Source organism: Globicephala melas, chromosome 1, assembly GCF_963455315.2.
Source record: "Globicephala melas chromosome 1, mGloMel1.2, whole genome shotgun sequence".
NCBI classification, from domain to species: domain Eukaryota; kingdom Metazoa; phylum Chordata; class Mammalia; order Artiodactyla; family Delphinidae; genus Globicephala; species Globicephala melas.
Window position 1 is genome coordinate 117,060,624 of NC_083314.1, and position 27,922 is coordinate 117,088,545.

Consider the following 27,922-nt stretch of genomic DNA (forward strand, 5'->3'; position numbering starts at 1 on the left):
AAGTTTGTAGTCCATTTATTGCGATGTTTTTGCATACTCTCACCAGGTGTTTTTCAACGAAGCACTAAACTTCCCCTTGTAGACTCAAAGGGGATACCTTCAGGTAGGTTTAATGTAGAAGATTAAGACTGCATTAAGATCAAGTCTTAAATGTTCTGCTACCAATTAGCCCTCTAGTATTTCTGTAAGCCTTGAATTTTTGATGCGATCAATGACACCAGTGGAGCCATCTTCTGTGGAGTGGTTATTAAAGATATAAAAATCAATACAAAGATGATACTTGGAAATCTATATCACAAGATAATGAATCACCATGAGAGCCAACTAAGAATGTCAGCAAACCAAACAGAAGTTTTGTGCATAACAAAGTGTTTCATGCTGGTAGAATTTAAGCTAAATTTTGCATGAGACAGAAGTCTTCAGTCTACACTTATGATACATTTGCATGACAGCGTTTTAATAAGATGAAGACACAAGTCCAACTATGCAAAGGGTTTCTAGTGCATTTGAAAAAAAAACTAAAAGAGCAAAAAAGGAGAGTGAAGATAGAGATGTTCACAACTGAGCAAATAATAGCATGATTTAACTTTAATGACAAAATAGCATCAAAACTTTCCCTGTCAGTAATCCTCATTCAATTTCTTTTAAATGAAATATTATTTGCCTGCACCTTAAGTCTGTTAAGTACTGATTGTTATTGGAGCTGTGTATTGGAGCTTCACAGAATAGTCCAAATTTAATTTGAACTGGGGATTGATTTCATTTCCTTCAAAGGAAGATTTTATTTCCTTCCAAAATTGAGCTGGTGCATGACTTTGCAAGTTCATTTTGGTTTTCTACTTGACCCAATTGTAAGTGACAGGAGAACATTTATGTGTTTTGTCCTTAAGGGATATCACGATATTGCTAATGATGCCACAAATGACTAGGAGCTATTCTTTGGCTTTAGAGATATGGATTCCCTATGATCCCATATTATTCACTGCCAGAAAAAGCAAAAATAAGCAGGCCCGCTACAGTAGTCAGTCGGCTACACCACTGTATATTTATTAGATATCGAGTTTTATGCCTGAGATTTCCCAACTTACAACTACATAAATAAAGTTTTATAGTCAGGGATTAGATGAGGGTGTGTTTTTGTATATGCTGGGTGGTGCAAAAGTCATAAATGTTTCTATTTCCTACTTTCTCTAGGCACATATATGAGTCTCTCCTTGGAACTCTTAAGTGGAAGCTGTTTTGGAGGGACATGCTCAAAATCACTTCACATCAAGTCCTTAATGGCAAAGTCTGGCTCTTCATTAATCAGTAAACTTACTGATTTAGAGGTAGATGTCTTTGCTTTTCTTGGAATTTTTTTCATCTACTTCTCATCCTGGTGCCAACACATTTTTTTTAGAAAATGAAACAATGATTCGTTTATTTTATTGAATACTAAGTTTGGTTTTCTCGGTGTTTTCATTACATGTTTCAAAGGTTGACTTAATCACCTGTGAGTTGTTATGAAGTCAGTCAGGGTGGAATTCCCAGAGATTTTTTTTCTCCCAACATATCACATAACAATAAGAGAGCTACACACACCTTGTGTAGTTTTAACAAGTCTTTGCAGTTTCGACTTAATTTGTTTCCCTCTACTTTATCCCTCAGGCTCCCAAAGCAAATGAACCATTCAGTAGCATAAAACAAGGGGAATTAGTTTAGACTTCAATAAAACACAGACCTCTAGCTGGCAGTATCTTCCCTGATGCAGTGTCTGCAGTTTAAAATATTGCGGTGTCTTGATTGTCCTGACACCTCACAATTGTCCTCTTGAACCCTCATTGCCTGGGGAACCTCAACACTCACAGCTGTTCAGTTCTCAGGCTCATCCTCAATGGTGCTGATATTTCATCTCCTTTATCTTTATCTGTAAAATCTACCCTACAGATGCATGAATATACTTAGCAGTTTTCCAATAGTTCTAGACTCAGGGGTTACCTTGGATAGTCTCTTTTAAGGAGTATGAAAAAAAAATAAATTTGAGAGATGCTATTCTCATAGGCAAGAGGTTCATAGATAGCATTTGAGGAAACATATTTTTTTGTGGAAGAAAAGGTTTTTGCATCTCATCCAAGCTATGAAAACCTTTAGTCCTCATAAGTCAGGAGTTCTGTGTGCTTGGGGAATAGGTTTTGATGTCTTAAAAGATATTATTGATTCATTTACAAATAGCTAATGATGGTATGCTATGTGCTCAGTGCTGGGGATACATTTTGTATCAGGGAAACTGTGAGAAGGGTGTTTAGCAAGACTGTGAAGCTGTTCCTCCTGTGAGATCACGTTTTACAGTTTTGGGGGGAACAGTTGGTTAGTGTCTTTAAAAGTTTGGTTAGCAAACAAATTTAAACTGGGTAAGTGTCTAAATCTGTAGGAAATAATCAAACATTATTCTTAATAGGTGAAAGAAATGAGATGTATAGCAATTATCTAAGAGCAAATCCTTCCTAATGGGCTAAATGATAAAAAAGTTGACCCCAGAATTGGGCAGGTAAATCATATGGAGAAAGTTAAGGTTTCGGACAATGTATGTTTAACAGATAAAAACTGGTGGGGATTAAATAAGCTGGGGGGATAAAAAGGGTCGATATCTAAAAAAGGGCAAGCTGAACAAGAAAATTCCACCTTCCATACAGTTAAGATGGGCTCTTACAAAGGGGAGAAAACCCACAGAGGGCATTTATAATACCATGTGAACACAAATAGTTTTTAAAATCTATAATTTAATTTAGAAATCAAGAAGACAGATGTATTATTTTATAATGCCATGTCTTACATAATCCAGTATTAATGTATTTTTCTAGCTTCTATGAAATGAAAGAGTGGTTTTAATTAACAGGAAATTAACACAAGATGGAAGCCAAGAGAACAATTACCCAGGAGTTGCACATCAGACCATTTTGGAGATTTATCTTTGCAAACAAGCCCAGAAATAGGAATACTTCTAAACTTTGATGAGTCAATGCTTCACCAGACCTCTTAATGGTCAACCTTCCTACTGGCTAGTTGACTCCTATGAATCAAGGGAATTGGGTGAATCCAAATCTTAGTGGGTCTGGTTTCAGGAGAAACAAAGCAGGATAAAAATATAGTAAGGCAGGGAGAGTTTAAGTTATAACAAAACTCAATATGTTTAAAAAAAGAATAGAAAGAAATATAACAAAATGTTAACAATGCTTTTCTCAGGGTGTTGGCATAAACAATTACTTTTTTTTCTTCTTTGCATGTTTTGATATTTATAAATTTTCTACAATAGCATTTCTACTTTAACCAGAAAAAAATAGATCAATGAAAAGTATAATCTAACAGTTAAAATTACTATTATTATATACAGAAGAATACATTTTACCACTGGTAATGCCTTTGGCTATAGAGGAATGATGATTCACACAGAAAGATGTTTTATACCTAGTTAACTGGAAAAGCTTTGGGCAAAATCAGAACTACGGATCCTAGAAGCTGAAAACAGTGAAGATTTGATTGACATGAGGAAGAAAAGGTAAGATGAATGGAAGGTCTTCCAGACAGTGAGAACAGTCTCTTAGAGTGTGTAAGAACATGACGAATGTGAAAACAAGGCAAAGTGAGCCTTTTATCAAAGTGAATAATAAATAAGAGATTAGGAAGTAAACTGGCCTTGAATCTGAAAGTAAGAGCAATGACAAAATTCTGTATTTTTGACATCAAAATTAAGAAACTCTGTTGGGAAATAAGTTTACGGAATGAGTAAAATGAACCTTAGAGTCAGACTGATTTCTACTTTGGGGGGCGGGGCTCTAAGTCATTAACATTGGGTCTGTTTTATTAACACTATACTTTCCCTTTACTTCCAAGAAAAAGCACATTTAATGCTTTTACTCTTCATAATTCTCTTGCTTAGTGAAATATTCATTGATTTTTCTGAATCTGTAGCCCATCTGCTTGCAAAACACTCATTGACTTCATGGGACTAAATAATAAGTATTGGCTGACTTTAATGTACATACATGCAATAAAACTGTCAACTCAGTCATCTTCCTGGTATACCTGAGTATATAAGAAAATCATCATTAGTCAGGGAGGCAGCACTGTCTGAAAGGTGATGTACCTAATGGAAAGAGCATGGCCTTTGGCTTCAGAAAGTCAACAGTTCAAATCCTGGCCCTGTCACTTGTTACTTGTTAAATTTGATCAAATTAAAATTTTGAGCCTTATTTCCTTTTTTTAAGAATTTATGTATTTACTTTTGGCTGCGTTGGGTCTTCATTGCTGCACGTGGGCTTTCTCTAGTTGCGGTGAGCGGGGGGCTACTCTTCATTGCAGTATGCGGGCTTCCCCTTGTGGTGGCTTCTTTTGTTGAGAAGCATAGGCTCTAGGTATGCGGGCTTCTGTAGTTGTGGCATGCAGGCTCAGTAGTTGTGGCTCGTGGGCTCTAGAGCACAGGCTCAGTAGTTGTGGCGCATGGGCTTAGTTGCTCTGCGGCATGTGGGATCTTCCCGGACCAGAGCTTGAACCCGTGTCCCCTGCATTGGCAGGCAGATTCTTAACCACTGCATCACCAGGGAAGCCTTGAGCCTTATTTCTTTGACTTTAAACTGGGAACAATACATTTTCCTAATAAAAATTTTGTGAGGATTAAACAAAATATATGTAAGTTAAAGCATAAAGTGCCAGGCATACAACAAACTCTGAATAAATGGCAGCTATGATTAGCATTGTCTTCAGCTTACTCATGGTTTACTTTCCCAGCACAATGCAACTTAGAGTTCCAAGAACAAGATCTAATTTTAGTTTTCTTTGAATGAGTCAAGCTTTGGATTATTAATATGAGAATTATCTCATTTTTTGCTTAGATAGCAAATGGTTAGTTTACAGAACTAGATATGAAATAGACTCATCTTTTACATTCTCAAATATTTCTCTGTCCAGGTCAATGATACTAGCTTTCTCTTTCACATTGGGGCTGGTCAGAAACCCAAAGAAAGTAGTTGATGAACCTCAGAGACGCTGGATTTCTATTTCAGATAGATGCGATTACTCAGTAAGCTTTATACCCATGACCAACATTTGGGTCTTAAAGGCTTGAACTTAGCTACAATAGCTGTAGTTCTCCCTGAGGGAGATGAATTCTTTCCATCCATTCTGGAATCTTCACTGCTGAAATCTGAGGGGAGAGCCTCATATTCCAGCTAAGCTTGGGATTTTCGTGGTAGGTCTATTTGCACTTTCACTGGGCATAGAAGAGTGAAAGACTTGTTTGCTGGCAGTTACCCAGCTTTCATGGTGAGTTAACCAGTCCCATAAACTCCTCCTTTGCTTTGCTTTTAGTGGTCAAACAGCTTATTACATAGACCCTAGATAATATAAATATAGGACCACTGGTTATTTAGCCCAGAGAAGCACTACATATCCAAGCTGTATTCATTATTAAAACCCTATCTTGGATCCCACCTCTTCCATCATATCTTCTACAAAATTCATAATTTATAATACTGAGATGAGTACATGCATGTATTTTTTTTTCTGATGTTAATATTTATTTTGTATGTGTTGACTTTACCTCTATAAATAAACTTCAGAGAGTAGGGGCCATACTTTACACTCTCTTTATACTTCGTTGTGAACAGTTTTGGACATATTATAGACCCCCAATAAAATAAGTTAAATGATTTTTTTTAAAAGTTCTCCAAGGGCTTCCCTGGAGGTGCAGTGGTTGAGAATCTGCCTGCCAATGCAGAGGACACGGGTTCGAGCCCTGGTCTGGGAAGATCCCACATGCCGCGGAGCAACTGGGCCCGTGAGCCACAACTACTAAGCCTGCGCGTCTGGAGCCTGTGCTCTGCAACAAGAGAGGCCATGACAGTGAGAGGCCCGCGCACCGCTATGAAGAGTGGCCCCCGCTCGCCGCAACTAGAGAAAGCCCTCGCACAGAAACGAAGACTCAACACAGCCAATAAATAAATAAATAAATTTATTAAAAAAAAAAAAAAGTTCTCCAAACATCTAGTTGGTGAGACTAAAAAGTAAATTTAGTGTATATTTTTCTGTGATTTTAAAGTTTCCAGTGAACGTGAAAAGGTTCCATTTTAAATTAAATTTTCATTCTTGAAATGATGGGATCAGTGGGGTAGAGTAGGCAGGTAAGTGTATGAAAAGACTGACAGCAGAATGTAGATTTGATGCATGTTAAGATTTGCTAAATATCTTTGTTACTTGAAAGTTTTTCCTAAAAATCAGCCTTTATTTTTGAGTCTTCTTTATTTATTTCTTCAAATTATATATCAAAAATTTTACTCAGATACATGTTAATTGATCAGCCTCACTCAGAACATTCAGATGCAGATTTGGGGCTAGAACTCAAAATTGGGATACCAGCGATGTGTTTTTAACAATGATACTTTCCTGAAATGCTGGTTACAGAGAACAGACATTATCCATTCATGTTTCTTACATTACCATAGCAATCAAAGTTTATTTATAACATAGAGACCCCAGAAAAATTATACTGGAATATTTTAACATAAAACAATTTAAAATTTCTAAACTATTACACTGAAGCAACTGTCTTAATAGCTAATATTATCCCTTCCAACTATTACTTGTCTTACTTTCAATATTATAATTATGATATTATTCAGGATTATATTAAGATCTACTATATTTACTAGATATATTTTGAAAACAGGAACATGAAAGAAATGCACTGAAATTTGAGTAAGAATCATTATGGGGACTTGTATCTATTTTATTTATTTTTAAATTTGAAGATCTAATTAGCTTTATTAGGCAATTCATGAATCGGGCAATATCCCATGTAGCAACTAGAAGGGCACCCCCTAGTATCTATTGTTTTTATGAAAAATTTTCTCTTCCAATAAATAACCTACTGTTAATACCTATGCTTTAGAACACACATCATTATGTCAACTTTGCCAAATTTTGCCTCTTTAAATGACTTTAACACTAAGTATCACTGTTGACTAAACATTATAATAGTGTGGTTAATTAAAACAAAATTCTAACTTCAGTTTAGGTCTTCTTATTAAAATTAATAGTCTCTAAATGGTTCAGCAGATAACTTGCTTAAACCTTATAATAGCATTTTCCTCATTTGGGTTATTAAAGTAAAAATATAGCCATAATCAATGATAATATTAGTGACAAATAACTAAATTAAGTAAAATAAACCACATCCCTATATATTTTTATCTTTAAAGTTATCTTTGGAAATAGGATAGTGATCAATTACATTTTGGAGGTGAGAAAACTAGGTCAGACAGCAGTTAAGGGTCACTTTTGGATTGAACCCAGGTTTTTGAGGGTTCTATAAACCATGCACTGGTGGTGTTTTCTTTTCTCTAATCTGTTACTTTTGGTCATGAAAGGAAAGAAGGGGATGGTAGATTTGAGAAATTGCTTTTGGTAATGGAGGAGGGGGAAATCCAGTGACTTGTTCTGACCAACAAGCACTATGGCTATGCTTCTTAGAAGGATGGATGCGAGTGGAAACGGACTATTGGCAAATCTACTGGAGAGATGAAGTCATTAGCCATATGTAGGCTCATTAAGCTCTAATGGTGATCATAATCATCAGTGATTTGGAAGAATGGTGTCTCCATTTCCTTGAAAGGCTTTTTGTTTTGTAGGTTCCTTTTAATTCTGCTTCCTGAAACTCTATGCCAATTGATGTTTGCATGTTTCTGAAATGGCGATGAACCTTCTAATTGATTCTCCCACTACACGGTGCACTGAGCTGGCAGGCGCCCCGCTGTCAGGTCACTTTCACGTCACACCACCTAGGGCTGGCCAGGGAGCCATTCAAAGAGCAATGGGATGCCAATTATTCTCCTTCCTGGCATTTACATGAAAGGTATAATATATCTCCTTTAGGAGAAGGGCTGCTAAAAGGGAATTGGGAGTTTGGTTCCCTTAATAATTCCCATAACCACTGAGTTCCTGGACTAAAGGAAAATTGAGAAACTGAAACAAATAAAATGAGGCGGTACAATAAAAGCATTTTAGTTAATCAGTAAATCTAGTGTTTAGTAGGTGTCACACAATATTTTAAGTGCTTTACATCAACTCATTTGTTTATACTACGCCATAGCTTTTGGGAGTGAATACTATTATTTTTCCCACTTTGTAGATGAGAAAATTGAAGACCACAGTGTCATAGCTAATAAATGGCAGAACCACAATTTGAGTTTAGGTTTGATCTAAAGCCTAGGCTTTTAGTCATTCTGCTATAGATGATAACAAAGATCCTCTTGAGTCTACCTTAGTATAGAATCGATAGCTTCTAGGTATATACAATTATTTAACAAGCAGCAAAGCAAATGATGGTTGTGATTCATAGAAACAGAAAATATGAGGCCATCCTCTATAAATCCTTTTATCCCACACATCCTCATCTGACACCACCTATGGTAGAAACAACCTTCATGGGATGTTTTGTACATCTTCCCACTTCTATAGAGGAATGCATCCTAATAATTTCAAGTTTCATTTATGAAAATGACAGATCTAATTGCTCTCCAGTTGACTATGTGACTTGTGATGTCCTGGCATACTCCAGGGTAGGAGTCTCCTAAAATCATAAGGATATTGTTGTATGAAATTGAGGTAGGTAGCCAGCCTTAAGCAACATACAACAAATAGCCTGGCTCTGAAGAGAGGGAACTCACAGATGTACTGTATTCATCCCTCAGCACTCCCCAGGATTATGAGTCTACCCTCTACTAAAAGATTACACAGGATCATAACTTAGAAACTCACCACAGAGTAATAACGGATAACACATTTACACAACGCTAGAATTCACACTATAATTAAATCCATTATGTCTTATTTTGAAATTAATCATTTACCTTATGAATCTATGTAGGCTCCATACTCTTCAGAACTAGTTGTGAGGTTCAGAGTAAGTGGTCTGTGACCTAGAAGGAAGACAAACAAATTCACGGTTCAAATTCAGCATGAAAAGAACATCAGTAGGATTGAAGAGGATCCACATGTGTGTTAAATACTGTTTTGAGTCGGATTCAAATTATAAAGACATTTACCAGTTTGGAGGTTCAGAGAAGATAGAATTTAGATAACACAGAATATCAGTGTTTGTGCCCCTGTGCTTTAAATATCAGTTTAGACAAAAAAGTTAAAGAGTCTAAAATGATCCCTGGAACTGAACAGTGTAACTGAACCCAGGAGAGAGGAGCAGCCTGCCACCCACCTGGGGAAACGGGTTAATAAAAAGATCAATTGCACTCTTATCTTGTTAGTCATTAGACAGCCCATTGATACCACCTGCTTACTTTAAAAGTACAGGACCGCCATTGCAAAGCTGCCACATCTCTTCGGAACCCCCTTTCTTTCTGCTCTAGTGATAGGAGGGAGAAGGCCAAACTCTGACCCTTAGAAGCTAAGCATCTGTTCCTCTGTTAAACGCAGATGTGATGGCAAATCAGAAAGCAAGTCTTTTCCCAGGGGAAGGGATAGTGCGTGGTTTCCTCTTCGACAAATATACCAGAATATGAGGAGTTTGTAAAGTTAATACTATTGTGAACTCAAGAAACATTTTTAATGTAAAAAATAAAATGGCAAAAAAAAAAAAAAGGCTCAGAGGATTTTCTTTCTTCTTCTGTCTTGAGGTAATTATATCTCTCAGATCTGAACTGGCTATATATTTAAAATACACAGATTATACAAATTTTTACTTGCTTTAATGGTCTGGGAGAACCACTGCCTGTTTTTCAGTTGTCAATATTCTTTTCCAAAAGCATAAGGAAAGGTTTACCTGTTTTACTTTAGTATCAGTTGCCAATGATTAATGGTTCAAAAGAAACATTATACATTTCCTAAAGCAAAATAAGCACCTGCTTACCATGGTGGACAGGGAAGAAACTTTTTTTTTTTTTTCAGTTGGTAATAGGATCTTTTTCCCCAGCAGTTATTGTCTGGTTCTCTTAGCTTCTGCAAACTCCAGCTATAAATGGGCCTCCCAATTTTTTTTTTTTTTACCCCCGATACTACACTTAGCTAGGCATCAGATGTGCGATGGGAGGAATCCAGACCATCTAACCTTTGTAATGCTTAAGGGTTTGTCTTGCCAATTTTTTAAATTCCTGGTTAACTAATAGACATGAGATTAACATAGAAATGGTGGACATTTGATTTTGTGAAATTTTGTGAAAAAGGGATATTTTCATCTGTAATAAAAAAAAATTTCTTAGGATGGATTAACATTGGCTATCAAACTATGCCATCTTAAGAGGACAAAGGTAATTGAGTAATTGTTAATATTTGTAGTAATGAACATAGCTATTGAACTAATAACGAGATCTCTACTTTTCCGATAGACATTTATATTTGAAAATGCAGGGTTTGAGGAATTTTCAATATTTTCTTGAGAGTTCAGGCACATGGTAAAAGTTTCAATGAACATCAAATATGACAATTTAGATGTTATAGAAATACAAATGAGTTCCTATATGTGTCTTTTACAAACAAAACATACACATTAACTTTGTGAATAAACCTAATGAGGTCAGCATTAACCAAGTGTAGTCAAATGTACAAAAGAAGTTATTTTTGCTAAAGTTCGAGAATGCCTTATCAGAATGTGACTTGATAGTCACCTTTGAATACTTTTTCTTACTGTTGAATAAAAATTCCTCTCCTCTTTGAAGACAGTTACTCTTAGAGGAATATCTTCAAATTTTGAAGTCAGTTTCTCTGGTGAAATTTCCAAGTTCAAAATAATAGCATCTAAATAAACAAGTCAGATGTTTGAGTAACTCATTCCTTATGCAGTGGTGGTATTGTCACCAGCAAAGCTCACTGGGGTCCCCGGGAAAAATATGATGGGATCTTCTTCATAAGGTCTAACCTCTCCTTTGGGCTTAGTCTAGTTTCACTTGCCTGCAGGGGGCCTTGCACAGAGGCCTTGCACCAAATACGTCGGATTAGAGTTCCCAGAGCAGAACTGCAGTGTGCAGCTCAGAGGTCCGCCCGCAGAAGCGCCAAGCACAACACTGTAACTGAAGATGGCGGCGGCAGGCCGTGCGCAGAGACGCTGTGCCTCGCCCTGCCCTCTGGAGCCTGAGAAACACAGCTCCGCCGGCCCCGCCCGTCCTGCCAGAGCTCCGCCCCCTCCCCCAGGAGAGACCCTTATACAGCAGCCCGGCCCACGACCTGTTAGAAAGAGTGTGTATCTAGAGAAGCAAGTTCGCACTTCTCCATTTTTTGACCAAAGCTAAAGCTTTCTTTGCTTCCAAACCGAACTCAGTCTTGGTCTATTGGCAGGAGCGACACCAGGCAGGACTCTTGTTGGCCCTGACTGGATAGGGTGGGTAACAGTATCAGTATTAAAAAATGAAAGGTCAGAGGGCTTCCCTGGTGGTGCAGTGGTTGAGAGTCCGCCTGACGACGCAGGGGAACGCGGGTTCGTGCCCCGGTCCGGGAGGATCCCACATGCCGTGGAACGGCTGGGCGTCCGGAGCCTGCGCGTCCGGAGCCTGTGCTCCGCAACGGGAGGGACCACAACAGTGAGAGGCCTGCGTACCGTAAAAAAACAAAACAAAACAAAAAACTCACGGAGATGAGAGTAAGTAGCTGGAAATGTAACATTAAAAATTAGGGGAGGGCTTCCCTGGTGGCGCAGTGGTTGAGAGTCTGCCTGCCGATGCAGGGGACATGGGTTCGTGCCCCGCTCCGGGAAGATCCCACATGCCGCGGAGCGGCTGGGCCCGTGAGCCATGGCCGCTGAGCCTGCGCGGCCGGAGCCAGTGCTCCGCAACAGGAGAGGCCACAACAGTGAGAGGCCCGCGTACCACAAAAAAAAAAAAAAAAAAAAATTAAGGGAGATACTAGAGCTAGAGATTTGGGTGTCCTTCCAATGGATGAGATAATTAAAGCTGTGGGATTGTCTATAATCATCAAAGGTAAGGGAGGAGGCGAGTCTCCATAGAAGTGGGCATCTAGGGAAGTGACATAATTAGGGGAACTGTAGCTAGAGTTAAAGCAAGTAGGAATAATATCAAACAGTTAAATACTGATGACTTTGTGATCAACACTGTTCTAAAAACTTTGCAGCGGATAACTTACTTCATTTTCACAACCCCTAGGAAGTAGATTTTGTTATTAACCCTACTTCATAAATTAAAGAATGGAATTAGAGAGAGGTTGGTAAGACCACACAGCTCATAGGTGGTAAAGATTCAAATCTAGAGAGCTTAGTCTCAGAGTCCCCTTCCTTAAACACTGCCCTGTAGCACCTCTCAGGTAGAATGAGTGATTTTGAAAAGAGGGTTCCTCTTATTTTATTTTATTTTTTTTGGGGGGGGGTTTGCTCTTATTAAAACAGAAACCCTACAGATTAAATTTAAGTGGTTAGGTTAGCAAAGAGGACATCTACAGGCATAGGGCCAAACTTGAGAATGATAGCAACATGCAGGTGAAAGGGGGTTTTGGTACTAAACAAATGACTACATGCAAAATAATGTTGTTACACTTTTGACAAGTGATTGGAAGGAAAGTTACAGGATTCAGTGGGAGTCTACAGCAAGGGGTCCTAACCTATTTTATGCGAGGTACGGGGGTTGCTCTCAGGGAAGTCTACCTTGAGAAAGGGACATTTAAACTGAGACCTAAATCTGGGGTAGGAGTTAGCAGCACAAAGAAGGAAAAGGAAGGCACTCCAAATTCAAGGGCGCTTCAGCAGGAAGAACTTACAGGATTCCAGGAGTAAAGAAATTCAGGGCAAAGATAAGAAAAAAAAAGGCCTTAAAGATTTTGAATTTTATCCTAAGAGTAATGGGAAGATATTGAAAGGTATTAAGCAGGAGAGAGATAAATTAAGGCACAGAGAGTTCAAGTAAACTGCCCAGTATCACAGCTACTAGTTGACTGAGCCAAAAAGAAATCCAGCTCATCCCAGTTCCAAGGTTCTTCCTCTTTCAAAACTATATCACTGTCCAGACTGGGCTGCAAAATGTTTATCAACCAGCTCTCTGGGCAAAATTGATGATTTGCAGCATTTTCTGACGTAAATGGTATAAATACCATTGCTGATTTCCAACTACTAACAGGAAGTTATGGAAGCAGAGTTGGGGAGGAATGCTCCATATCATACCATTTTATGGTATTTCTAAACATTCAGAGACAATAGACCAAAATATCCTCAAGAACACAAAAAATAATACAATGTACTACAATAATTAGGAAGTGATGAGTTCTGTGCATTTATTACCTTTGTTTTTAATATAATGTATTTAATTCAAAATTCATACAATTAATTATTAATAGTGGCTTTCTGGGGAGACAAACAGCTTGCCAAATACCTGAAAATTTAATAATAAGATCTCCTGACCAGGTACAAGCTGACGCCAGGACACCACAGTTACCACCTCGAAGAGCCATTTGAGCCATTTCTTGGTATATTTTTTTTATTTTCCTGCTTTTGTTTTGGGAGATGATTCCCGGCATCTCAGATAAAAGCTCACTCATGTCTTTGCACTTATCTCATTGTGTGGATCATTGTGCATATCCAGTGAAAATAATTTTTTTTTTTTTTTCCCCAAACAGGCCAAGAGTAGAGGGAGAGTTTAGCTCCTGGGAGGCAGGGCTGTGCAATATCCTTCAAGGGGACACCTGGTGACAAATAGCAAACATTTCTGGCTGACCCCTCACCTTTGCTTCCAAATAGTTAGGAGAGCAAGTTTCTGATTTCAAATACAAATTTATAACTGTTAAACTGAAGCTAAACTTACAGTCTCTGTATCTATTACCATTCAGTTCTGTTATTGTCGTGCAGCCCCCTCTTTAGGAAAACCATTGGACCCTAAAATAAAATGCTCAGAAACATGTAGATGAAAAGCTCTCAGACTTTGGCAGTGTTCTCTGGCCTCAGAAGGGACAATCATAATATTTTTCTGACTGTCTTCTCTTGATTTATAATTTGAATCTCCATAAATGATAATAGAGAGGGCAATTATCAAAGAGATGGAAAGGGCAATTTTCATTAAATTGAAAACACATCACACATTCAACAGGATGAATGACGGAGCTAAAAACAGATTTTGTGGATCTTGCAACTGTTCCAAAAGAACTTAATGGAAGCAACCTCATCTCTCCCCACCTCCTCCAATTAACCAGATGACTTTGGTATATTTTCCTTTTTTTTCCTTGGATGTTAACACAAGGTCTGTTAATCTAATCTGCCTGAATACTGACACTACTTATGATATGTAAATTTATGAGACTAAACCAGTTGCTGTTTGCCTAGTGTGAAAAAAAGTTTTTCTTTTTTTGTAAAAACAGTAGAGAAAAATTAGTTCTCTTGTTTGTACATTTGTGATTCCAGGAGACTGCAGATACCCATCTCATCTGTTCTTAACCCTTGCAATGAATTTTTTAAAGTGAGGCAACATGGTATTTTCATTCATGAGGTTAAATAGTAGACTGGACATTGAAATTCCCATAAAGGGCTTTGGTTTGGTTGGATAAATTGAACACATTATGATCCAATCTCTAGGCATTAGTTATCACTCCTACAAATATAGAAGTAACAGGTAAATGTTTATGATCCTTTCATGGAGAATTCTTACCATTTGGATTTACTATTTTAAGGAGTGAAATTATAGACATTCTTTGGAAGGGATAAGATGTGAAAGGAGAAAAAGAATTACTTTTATCAGCACATCTGAATAATAAAAATAACTGTGACATGAATGTCAATATCTGTCTATATGAAGCTTTATATAATCTGATCAAATCATATTCTGATAGGAAACAGAAAGGGTTTCCCCCTTTTACATTAAGTGCGGTCCACAGAGCAGATAAGCTCTTTGTAATATACGGATCATGAAGAAACTAAATATGGAGTGATGGAAATGCTCCGATGAATTTAATTTATATTTATTTCAACTGGCTTCTGCTTTCCCCATGCTGGTTCTTGACAGAGCCAATCACCTACCATTGGTTAATTCTTAATCAGATTAGGTTTGTTTACTTGAGAACAAAGAACCATGAGATGATCCCAGCACAAGTGGCTATACTCTTAGTAACAGTTCAGACATTATGGTAATAGACATAAATGTAAGGAAACACAGTTCAAAAGAAAGAAGGAAACAACACTAATATTTACTAAACACCTATTATTTGTCAGATACATTAAATACATGTAACTTTAATGTTGCCACTGTCTGACATCAAACCTGTTAGTGAGTCTGGTATTCATGTGTCCTCCCCAGCCCAAGGACAAATGAATTTAATTTTACTATGTTATACTCTGTGACTTCCACAAATACATTCTCCTTCACGCTGGAGCCCCGAGCTGTGTCTGCCATGTGCCCATTCTGGTGCTTTGTTGCTTGGAGAACAGAATATATGCTGTACTGTCTAGCTGCCAGCAATATACAACATTAGTGCTGAATATTTTCCTTTTAAAGACATATGATTCTCTATTGCATCATTCTTTTCTCTAGGTTTCATCTTCCACATGTCCTAGAGCAGTCTTTCAATGTAAGAAATATTTGACAACTCCTAAACAAGAAAACAGACACAATTTCTGTCCAATTTACCCAGTATGAATTTATATAAGTATATGTGTGTGTAAGTATATGTGTGTGTACCTATAAATTGCCCATCTTGAATTGATTACACATACAAATATCTGTTTTGAGGAAGTAAATTCTTAGGTTTATCATAATTCATCTTGGTCAATAAATTTATTTTGAAATACTAAGAGCTCTATAAAACAAGATGAAATGTTTTTTCTTTAAAATTCCCCAAAGTTCTGAGTGCTCTGAATTTGTTGAACTCTCAGCAATCATCATCTGTTGATTAAATAATTTACTTTTGGGTATCCTCAAGGAGGGGGTTGGAGCTGGGGAAATTCCCCTTGAATTCTAGGAAGTTGTTCTTTGGACATGATGTTTACTTCCTTTGATGTCACAATTTCTCTTGATAAATGTAAACATTTATTTTTAACATGGTTGTTAAAACTTATTCAATATTCTGTTTCAGTTCCTGTGCCAAATACTGGTGGAGTAGAAAGGTCAATTTATGGATCAATGTGCTCACAGTTTGAATGTTGAGTTAGTAGAAAGTGAACTTAATATTATTTTAATATTTTTAATGTGCTTGAAACATAAGTGTTTTTGAAAAATAAAAATCGCAAAGCTATCCACTCTAGTATAAAGTATAACAAAATTCATGTCAATAAAGTTTCTGTATCATTATTATTTTTAGGGATTGGTAACTTTTTATCAATTATACCTAGTCTTTTTGTTGAAACCCTTTGTCAGCTATATATAATTTTCACAGAAATCCCATGAGGTATGCCTTGTTGTCTGATTTTACAACTCAGAGAAGTTAAAAAACTTTTCATGTCAGGCAGCAAGCAAACAGCAGAGTGGGGAGTTAGAGCCAGAGCTCTCAGGTTCTAAGGCCTGTGGATGGAAAAATGCAGTTTTCTAATTGTGCCAATTGTGGACAGCTATTCTAGAGGCAAAGTTGTCCTTGTTCGTGTATTTTGTACTTCCTAGGACAGTTTTAGTTAAAAACTGCTACAGATAAAAGATGATATTGATCTTAATTTTTAAAAATAAATCAGAATGTCGAACTCTGCTCATAATCCTTCCCCAGCCCCAAGTGAACTCCCGTTTGTCACAACCAAACACCTTAAATGTTTGTTTCCTCCAATTCTATATCCACTAGGCGTTCATTCACTTTTCATTCTTTCACTCAACAAATATTTATGGTACTTTCATTATATACCAGACATTTTTCTAGGCCCTGAAAAAACATGAAGTCCCTATGGTTGTGAAGTTTATACTTGGATGGGAGAGAGAGAAAATAAGCACATACATGCAAACATAATTACAAGTAAGGTCAAATAATGATATATGCAATGAGGAAAAATAAAATGGGATAGGACTTAGAAAATAATAATAACTAACTTTTATTGAAAACAGTGTCAGACACTGGTCTAAGCACATTACGTGGATTAATTCATTTAATACTCACAAAACTCTAATTCATTTAATTCTCACAATTAATGGGTAGATATTGTATTTGTGGTGGATTGGAGATGGAAGCAAATTATTAACTATTCCTCGAACTGACAGGTGGACTTGAAGTCCTCTCCCTTTGAATCTGATCTGGCCTTAGTGACTTGCTTGATGAATAGAAAGAGGCAGAAGAGACAATAGCCTGGGTCTGAGCCTAGCTTGTAAGTTGACTGGCAACTTCTGCCTTGTTCTCTCAGAGCCCTGCTCTGCCATGTAAGAAGTCAGACTAAGGCTTCCATGCTGTGACAAAGTCCAAGCCGCAAGGAGAGGTCAGGTGTAAATTGAGACCCGTGAGAGTTCCCAGCCTGCGATCAGCATGGGAATGAAACAGCCCCTGAATCCTTCAGATGACCCCAATTGCTATCTGATGGCACCAGGATGACAATCCCCAAGTGAGAACCACCTAATGGAGCCTAGTCCATCCATGGAAAAGTGAGATATAATAATAAATAGTTGTTTTGAACTACCGAGTTTTGGGGTGCTTTGTTATGCAGCAATGAATAATTGGAACAATTATAATCTTCCTTTTATAGAAGAGTAACCAAGGGAAAGAAGTGTTAAGCAATTTTTTGGCCAAATCGTAGAATCTGAATTCAAACCCAGGCAGACTGACCCCCAAGCACCATTTAAAATTCTACCCTTCACAGCCCTACCCTTAGATGAGATCTGCATTCCCAGGGTACCCCTGATGAAATTTGGTAGTTGCCCATTAGTTGACATTTCATTTTCTCCACTGAACCACAGTGGTTAAAACTCAGGGCACACTGCCATGGGAATATGATTGCCCAGCTGGTGTGCTTGTGCAAAGGAACCTTGTGGTGTCCTTTGCCCCAGAAGTATTATGTCGTCTATGACCTTTTGTGGATTGGAATCTTAAGAAAATATAAGGAGGATATGGAGAAGATTGACCTTGTGCTAATCTATAATCCTTTCATTGTGTTGTAAAATTATGAGAATTATTCAAGTAAAAATAAGAAATTGCATGGTATTTTGATTAAAGAAAAGGAGCATGAGGTAATTTGGTTAAATTAAAGGGCAAATAATGGTCACCAAATCAAATTTCTTGGCATACAAATATGTCACATCCCTTGTCTAATACACAGAACTGATATTTGGATGGGAAAGGAATAAACGGATGTCTGTAGCATGATAGCATTAACCAGCTAGTCGCTGAGCCAGATGTTCCTTCCTCAGCAAGGAAGGACAGATAAAAGTACAATGTGCCAAGCAAGTCCACAGTACAAGTTTCCAAAGACGTTTTTCCTTAGGGTATTTACAGTTTAGTTTAGCTGTTTCCATTCTGAAGACTTTGTATACACAACAATAGAACAGCTCTTAATAGCTCAAAGGAAAGAACTTTATAGATGCTGCTGCAAATGTTCCCCCCTCAAGTGTTCCAGGGGAAACTCCTGGTACTCTTGAAACTTTCCTGTCAGACTATGACACAATCCAGTGCCTTTTCCAAGCAGGAAATATGATGTTCCAAAGACAACTTGACTTCCTGTTTGAAAATGGGGGTGGGAGGGTGAGGTGAGGGGACAAAACAGTCATGGTCTAAGTATACTTGATTCATAGACCCACTCACAAATACAAACAAGTTAATTTTGTTAAGAACACATGCTAACATTTCACTTCAGACAAAATCCCAATCATTTATTCTCCTCTGGAGTACTTCTTATGCATCCTTGAGTTTTTAGAAGTTCAAGTGCTGCATAAAAAATCAACATAATTACAGAAAGCAGTCCTCAAACAAGAATATCCTGTTTTGTTTCCTGCATACTCACTGGGGTGGCTCATCTGAATCCTTGACAACATCCAACTCCAAGAAGAAAACATCAAGACTGCTTACTGATCTTGATTTTTTACATACAGCTCGTCAGCAGTAGGGCTGCTGTAAGCCAATGTGTAAGCCGACAATCACCCTATTGTTTACTTTCCCGTCAGAAAAGCGATGCTGCTCTTCTTTACCATGTATGGTCTCTATAATCCTAACAGTCATGTTCACTCAGTAGTAAGCCCAAATATATGTTTCCCAGAGGAGTTTAAAATACATGAGATAGATTAGCATCTCTGTGGCTTGATGCAATCTGTGAAAGATTCAACAGTAATAAACATCTTCGAGTGTGGTCAGTATTAAATTATTTGCTGAAGACCAATTTTGTTCCTGAGGTAGAAAAGAAATTAGCAATAACTTTTGGGTAGTAAATACACTGGCTGAGAGAATATTACAACAGTCCTGAATCTCTTGCCCTCTCGGCATTTCATTCTGTGTTAAGAGAGGAAAAAAGCCCAATTGTGTGCTGATGAATTAGAAAACTTCATGGACATTCAAGAAATACACATGCCACTACAAATTAACCATTAACACCGCAAGGTATTCATCCTTTCTGTCAGATTCTGTGGGAAGTATGCCTTATTAGCACTGAAGCCCAAAGAAGTAATATATCACTCCACATTCACTTATCCTAAAAAAAAAAAAAAAAAGGCAATCTCAGTTCTGGAAAAATAGTGTTTTTCTTCCCATCCCGATTTCATTCCTAAAGCTGAAAATCACCAAATGAAATCCCATTTCTTCTCGGCTTCCACTTTGCCTCGGTGTTTACCACGGGATGCGGTTTTGCATTTTAAATCAGTTCCATCATAACCCTTAAAGTGATCACAAGGCTGCTAATTCTTGGTCTCCAGTTTCCAGCCCTCCCCGACTTTGCAACTTTGAATTTGAATAGGACCAGAAGCCTCTCTGGGGGCCACATTTGTGGCCCTCAAGAAGCAGCCTCTCTACTGCTTTCAGCTGGGTTCCTGGCATGTTTCATGGGGATTTGTGGTGAGTGGCAGCTCTGGAATCACTTTTCATTCTGTCAGGTTGTGGTTAGGCTTAGTGTAGTTTCTTTGTTATACTGGCCACTACTAGTCAATTCCCTTGAAAATATCTGGTTTTCTCTTTTTCCCTTAAAGAAAAAAAAAAAAAAAAAGGCAGCTCCAGACTCCCTACCTTTTCCCCCGAACAGAAACACATAACAAACACGATATCCCTTGGAAATTCTAGGGGGAGACCGAGAAGGGGGAGAGGACCAGATTGTTCTCAACATCCCAATTTAATTTTGATGTCAGACTATAAAAGATCTTGGGAGAGCCCAACTTCCCGTACCTGTTCTGTGCGGAATGCTGTTTTATTAAAGAATCAGGGACAAATTTTACTACCACTTTTTCATGTTAAAACAAAATAAAATCAACCAAACATATAAAATGTGGACTTTTGGAGCACAGTGTTTCTTTTCCTTTCCGAATAAACCCGGGAAATAAGAAGTAAGTACCAAAACTAGTAAAACAAATCAAATGCTTAGAAGCGGGTTAAAATGGGGTTCTCCACAGACACAGGGGGGTTGGCACTTTCAGCACATATCCTCTTAAGCCAGGGCTGAACCACTTTATATTTCATGAATTAGTTTGGGGGGAAAAAAAGAGAACAACATAAGGGGGCCAACGTCTTATATTGCCAAGTTACGCTATTAAAAAAAAAAATCCCAACTAACATTGAAATCTGACATCATGTTAACATCAGTAGGGGGTAGGAGGAAGGAGGAAAGCCATAATCTTAGAATACAAGACAGGTATTTCAAGAATGAAGAACTGGCAACTTGTACACCGACATGCCACAAAGGCCTTCAGAAACAGCCAGTTCCTGAAACAGGCCAAACCCCTTCCCACTGTACTGACTTCACACCAACCGTTCCTCTGATAGGAAGTCTATTCCCTGGGACACTGGCAGAGCTCTCCACTCAGATCCAACCATGAGGCGCAGGGTTTCTCTAACCACAGGGTTGAAAGCCCCTTTCCTAGACCCCATGCTGGCAAACCCTCTCTTTTCCCACTTGCATTCCTCTCCATTCCCATTCCTCTCCATTTCCTTACCGGGCTGTAATTTCTGTCCAGTACTCCTTACTACCTGACTATATATTATTTGTTTGCTTGCTATTTATCTTCCCCATTAAAATATAAAATCTATGAGGTCATGGGTTTCATATCCTTTGTTCACTTCTTTTTCTCCACTACACCAAACATTGCCTGGTACATGTGAGGTACTCAATACAGGTTTGCTCTATTTGTATTTGTGTGTAATTGCATAGTCCTTATTTTTCTCATTTTATTGTGGACAAGGAAAAACGTCCACAGTGCCTGCGCTGTTTGGTATATGGAAACCACTGTTTTAAGAAAGAGACTGAAGAATCCCTCAGGCGTAGATCAGGGCACAACCTAAGGAAGAAGACGTTTGGTGCAGGCATTCTTTACTGCGTCCGATTTTGAGTAGCAGGAGTGAGAGTTCCGTTTCTTAGGACTGGCAACAAACTGATAACAGGCTGAGGTCTGGCCAGACTACGTACTGATTTAAGAACAAGGAATATTTCTAATAACACAGACTTAGGCTGCATTTGTATCCTCTTCCTCCCTCCCGAAATTACTGTTATGTAGATTAGGTATGGCTCCTTAGTACCTCTTAAATTGTGCATGCATTTTTTTAAAAAAACAAGAGAATGTTTACCTACTATAAGAGTGCAAATACCTATTAGATTAAAAAAAAAAAAGAAAGTAAAGAAGCAGCAGCCTTCAGGAAGCCCCTTACACCTGGTTTTGAAATGCATTATGGATAGTTCACAAATACAGATAGTAGGTTTCAAAAGTGTATGTTCCAAATTTTTGTGCCATTTGTGGTCCTGGGTAGGTGGCTCAGGTTTTTTTCTGAAAAATATCTCTTAGAGGCATGTGGTGCTCATTTTGGCACAGATTTTTTTCCTCTTAAAAAATAGAGAATGGGCTTCCCTGGTGGCGCAGTGGTTAAGAGTCCGTCTGCAAATGCAGGGGACACGGGTTCGTGCCCCGGTCCGGGAAGATCCCACATGCCATGGAGCGGCTAGGCCCGTGAGCCATGGCCGCTGAGCCTGCGCGTCCGGAGCCTGTGCTCCGCAACGGGAGAGGCCACAACAGTGAGAGGTCCACTTACCGCAAAAAAAAAAAGAAAAAAAAAAAAAGAAAATAGAGAACGAGCCCAAATGTACCTAATGCAAGTTTGCACAGACTTTTCTTTTTTGTTTTTTAATTTGGGTCCGATATCTGCTCTAGCTGCAACACTTCTGAGTAGGAGTAACAGGTAGTATAAGACAGTATACAAATACGTGAGATCTGGCAGTTGGTGAAGAAAATGACAGTTTAGAGTACTTGTGTGTGTTTGTGTGATGTACATATATGGTAGGGTCCATGTATGTTGGTTATTATAATGATGATGAAATTAATGGAAACTGTAAAAATGTAGATCACTTGAAGTTCCCTTCATTTTCTCTTTCTGTCTTTCTCTCTCCCTCTGTCATTCTTTTATGCTACAGAATGGAATGGAGCTGGGGGAATCTAGAAAGCCTTTGCTGATTAATCCATCATACTTTGACAACTGAATTCCCGGAAACAGAGTATTAGACTTTCACACACAGTGATGTTTTGACTGGAATCTTTCAAGGTCAAGCCTGTGAGGTTCGGAGAGGAGGACCACCCCATGGTGGGTCCTCAACTAATGGTAGCTTCTAGGGTAGTTTCTGTTTATTGCCCTCATTAAGAAACCAAGGATTTCAATTTCCAACCAGCCAGTTCTACCATCTCAATACTATCTCAACCGTTATGTCAGAGAATGTTTCGTAAGAAATAAAGACTGACAGCCGTCGTGTAGACTTTTACACTGAAGGGGCAGGATAAAAATGTTAAGTGGTTTTAAAAAAATCAGGAAAGTGAGATTTTGGGGCCATCACCCAGCCGATAAACTTGTCTTATTTTAGATTGTACATAATAAAGATTAAAAATAAAACCCAAGCTTAACTACATTGATATTTGAAATAAGAACATTCATTTACTTTTCAAAACTGCCCCAGCACAATGACAGAGGCAGTTATTTTTGGTAAAAGTGGATTGTGGACAGAGTAGCTGGCGAAAATGCTTGTAAGTATTCATGTTAGGACAAAAACCTTCCTGGCACTGAGAAATCTCAATTGGTTTTTCAGCTGCACTGTGGTTTATTGTGTTCTTTAAATCAGCTCTAAGACTACACTACATACTATTGTGTCTGTTAGAAAATCATTATGGTGCAATTAAAAGCAATGTTGTTTCACATACAAACATGGAATTTTCCTCCGTGTCTGATGGCTGCGCACTTCCTTCGTGCCTCTTGTGATTTGTACACTTGTGATGGTCAAGAGATACAGCTGTCGGGAAAACACTCAACAGATGGCAGTTGCGAGGTGATGCTTCATCCTTTTTTGGATGCTCTCTGACACCTGAGCGCGGGACTTCCTTAAATGCTGGTGTGCAACTGACTGTTTTGAAGAAACATGGGTCTGGAATGTTCAGTGACAAAATTCATCTTGCCCCAAGAATGAAGAGAAATTGAAATGTCCTTATGATATGAAATGTGCAATATAATAGTAAAAGGTATTGTCCTTGGAAACTTTTTAACTATTCCAATTAAGAATGGCTATGAAGAGAGCCTGAAGCATTGGTAGATAGATAGATCTCTTTCTTCAGGAGGAGAATGAGGCAAGATCAATCAGTTCTTTCATTTTTGTAAAGCTCTTTAAATATTGGCTTTATATATTTTTAAAAAAGAGCAATTTAACCTTGGCTTCAGTAATGACATGACTTGTTGAATGACATAGTCGCAGATGCAATTAATCTAAGTGGTTTAAGAATTAATTAAGTGGTTTCTTTTTACATTTTAGGTAGCATTTTAACATGAAGCACTTAAGCTTCTATCTTTATTACTTATACAATACGTATGAGTGTATAACATTATTATGAGAATAAGAAAATAAGAGGAAGTTGATCGACAAAGATACCGAACTATGTGCCGCACAATGCTTGTAATTGGGCTAGATCTTTCAGTATTCAGAATCTGAGTTACTGATTCTGTATGACTGACATGTTTCTTCCTCTCAAGTTTATACAAACCCTTTCAGGTTCTAGAGTCTTATTTCTGCCCAGTGAACATTCTGAGCTATCTGGATGTATACATTTTAACACGATGACAAGACAGTGTTGAATAATAGGCATATGTTCTGCTTCTGTGTTCTAGAGAGTATTCTGAGCATACCTGCCTGCCGGCTCAATCCCCCCTCCAATGCTGCTAAATAATATCTGGCTATCTTTAGTTTGACCTGAATATGAGTATAGGCCTATAAAATCTCAAAAGCAGCCAACATGGGGATAACCATGTCCTATAGCATTAAGTTTAATTTTGTCAAAATTGTTGTCTTTTCTTTTTGTGTTACAAAATCATGTCCAGCAGTTCACAAAGATTTATATTTCTTCTCAAACATGACACTCTGACATTTTCTGTTTGTCTATTCATGTCCCAGAAGAGGTAACCACATGCTATATATGTTTTCTGTTAATATATTTGCAAGTTGGTCTTGCTGGTTGGTCTCAGAAAGATTTCTAGTGGATAAAACATGTGGAATGAAAAGCTGTAAAAAGAAGTCTTTTTAGTAAATGCATAGCAGGTCAGGGAACAGGGGCAGACGTTGTAGGAAACATGATAAACTACATAGTATAGCTTTGAAACACATTGTATGTGTTTTGCAACAAAAACAACATTTCACTTATTCTAAAACTTTAATATATGCCAGGTATTATCATAAGTATTTTACATCTTTTATTTTATTCTCACACATATGTGAGATCGTCGTTATTATTCCCATTATGCTAATGAGAAAACTGTGGCACAGAGCTGATTAGTAATTTGCATAAGGTCCTGCAATAAGATGGTCTTTCAGGTCCTTATAATTTCTTACAAGAGTATACTTGTTTCTTCCCTAAACAAAATACAATTCTGTGCACGTAAGATATTCCATGATATTCCTACTGGATGTAGGTGCTAATTAATAAAGCAATGAAAAAATAGATCTATTTTTATAATAAAATGTATCTATATAGCTTTTAATACGGTTTCTATAAAAAAGTTTGATGGATATAAAAATGTGTGTTCTTTTGAAGGATTCAGACTTTTTTTTTTTTTGGCCACATCACACTACTTGCGGGATCTTAGCTCCCCAACCAGGAACTAAACTCTGGCCAGCGCAGTGAAAGCGTCGAGCCCTAACCACTAGATCACCAGGGAATGCCCAGATATTTTTATAAGTTGAGTATTGGTAATTTTCCCTCAAAATTTAATTTGTTTTCTGATGGATATAAAGATAATTTCATGACATCCTTCAATAGAAATTAAAATATAGTCCTTCCTTTCATCTGTTGAGTGAAATAAGTCTGTAAGTAAGATTACTGTACTAAGTAAATTTTAGAGACCCTCTTTCTATTGTCTGTAGAAGGTAATATGTTCCCAGTTGAGCCAAGTGTGGGAATGACCTGACAGGACACATTTTCAAAATAAGTGTACCATAAAAATGATTGGTAGAACACATTCTATGCAATTAAACTTTATGTTTTCTCCCCAGATTTTGAAAGTAGCAACCTCTGTTGTCTTACACCAAAGAAAGATGTCTAATTGTATACCTAAAAGTGAATCCTAGATTTTCATTTGTCTTTTATTCTAGTACTATATAATCAGGGGAGGGGAAAAATATGTTAGTTGAGATGCTCTACAGTTACCTCCAGTATCTTGCCACAATACTGGCTTCTAGTGTGACACTGGAATGAAAGGTCAAATACTTATGTGGACAAGACAAACCCACAGTGGAGCAAAGCACCATGAAAGCACATGCAGCAATGAAGACAAAGAAAGACCATTGTCTTATAGTAACTGCTTAAAGTTGTGAATATATTACTATGAATCTAAGCCATGATGAGAGTGGGATATTATAGTTATAATTGCTATTTGAGATTCTTCTCCTGCCTACTTCAAATAGATAAGAAGAGTCTAATTTTTTCAACAGTTCTGAAGCCGTATTTTATGGTATCCATTATTGTACAATTTTAGATTTGAACCAGTATGAGCTTTATCTCTAGTTATGATGTTCACATCCCCATAAGTAAGAGGAGAATCAATAGTAAAAGGAAACCAGCAAATTGTAGTCTTTGCAATAAATCTAAGGTATTAGGCGGGCATAATTTAAACAGCTGTTTTTCTTTTCCTGAAGAATAAACACATAATAGGAGGAAAAATGAGGCTCTAAAGGGATTACACATTCCTAAATATTTTATAGCTGGGTTAAATGCAATGTTGTGCTTTAGTTCCACCACTGAATATTTGCTGATGATCATTTACTCACCAACTGAAAACCCAAAAGATGTTATTTGAGGTTTTTGGTGTGGTTTCAGCTTCAGATCTTCTGTCAGGGTTTCACTGTGTGATTGGAAAGAGCAACTCTTTGCATGTAAGAATACAGATGCGGGTGATTTAAGCAGGGAAACGTACCATCGTGTTTTGACTCAGCTGATACTTAATGATTTACCATTTAATGTAGTTCATCTTTCATAACCCTGAGTTCAAACAGAAGCACCTGCTATTAGGGATGCAATAGTATTGAACTTCCCACCAATGACCTAGGAGAGCTTTTTTGTAGTTTTAGATACTGGACCCACCTGGCCTTTCCCTTAACCACAACAACTGAAGGAGAGAAACAGTTTACTTCCCATCCATGGAGACCTGGACAGAATGTATAATTATGCCAGATAAAGATTTTCAAATCAAAACTCCTTGGGTTAACATCACTCTGCTGCATTGGAAGACAAAACAATGCACTTTATCTCATTGCCAAAACAACAATGAGAAAACTCAGAAAGCATCTGAAAAATCATGCTGAGCTGAAATCAGTTTTAAGGATAGGCATGTCCCTGGTTTCAAACTTGGAAGATAAACTCATTTTCTTATAATTTCAATTTGCTTTTATTAGTGTGGAAGCTTTTTGGTAAGGCATCTGAAAAGGCCTCCTCTCCTCTCCCTGATTTTAGAAAATATCTAGGTAGGTAGAGATATAGATATTTAGATAGGTGGATGGATTGTTAGATAGAAAAATGATAGATAGATAAAGTATTTTTTTAAAAAACTAAAGCATAAGAGATAGACATCTAATGAGATTGAAGCCTTTTGGAAGAAGATCCAATATGCTGATGAGAATTATGGTATTAATATTATCAAATAGAATGGTTTAAATACATTTTTTCTCTCCAAAGCATTGTTTAATTTAATAATCTGTTTTCACTTTGGCATCATTGGTAAGCAGTTGAAAAAGCAGATTATAGGCTAGGTAGCTTCTCTTTTCTGTCTTTTTCCCCGCCTTGTTTGGGTAAAATTCAAACATCTGTAAATTAGGATTTACAAGGAAGGAAGAGGATTATAAACTTTCATTACAGGTTCACCAGACAACAACTGTTGTCTAGCTATAACTGTATCTAATCCCTTGACTGCTTACAGTAGAGAAAGAATATTTTTCTTTTCCAACAATATTCATAAAAGATAGTGAAGGCAACTAGACCTTCACTGTCAGATGTTTTCACTGTGAGAAACATACTTCAATGGTGTCCCCTCTGATGGAATTTCATGGACTCAGACTACTGTATGGGTCCCTTCTATCTCACTGAAGAATTTTTTGCTCATAAGTGAGAGTCAGGTCTTTCCTCTAGAGGTTTTCCTATTTAAAGTTTTTTCTTTTTTCTTTTTTTAAGCTTTGCCCATGGTTCAAGAGCATTTGTATTTACCTCTATGCATTATTTGAAAATACTGTCCTAGAGATATTTAGGCATTTTCCAAAGTTTGATGATGCTTATAATTTTGGGTTTGTCATTCAGCAAGTAAATACAGAATTTGCATAACATTTATAATTATGCAATTATGCCACTTAAAAAGA

The 27,922-nt window shown here is 37.5% G+C and overlaps 1 long non-coding RNA gene across 1 annotated transcript in view; it reads right to left on the reverse strand.

The window, feature by feature from the left end:
* Positions 1 to 8,881: 8,881 nt before the first annotated feature.
* Positions 8,882 to 27,922, reverse strand: part of LOC132593807 (uncharacterized) — a 128,941-nt gene continuing 109,900 nt past the window's right edge. The window contains exon 3 of the long non-coding RNA XR_009559665.1: positions 8,882 to 8,951. This is a non-coding gene — a long non-coding RNA (uncharacterized lncRNA). The remainder of the gene's footprint in view (positions 8,952 to 27,922) is intronic.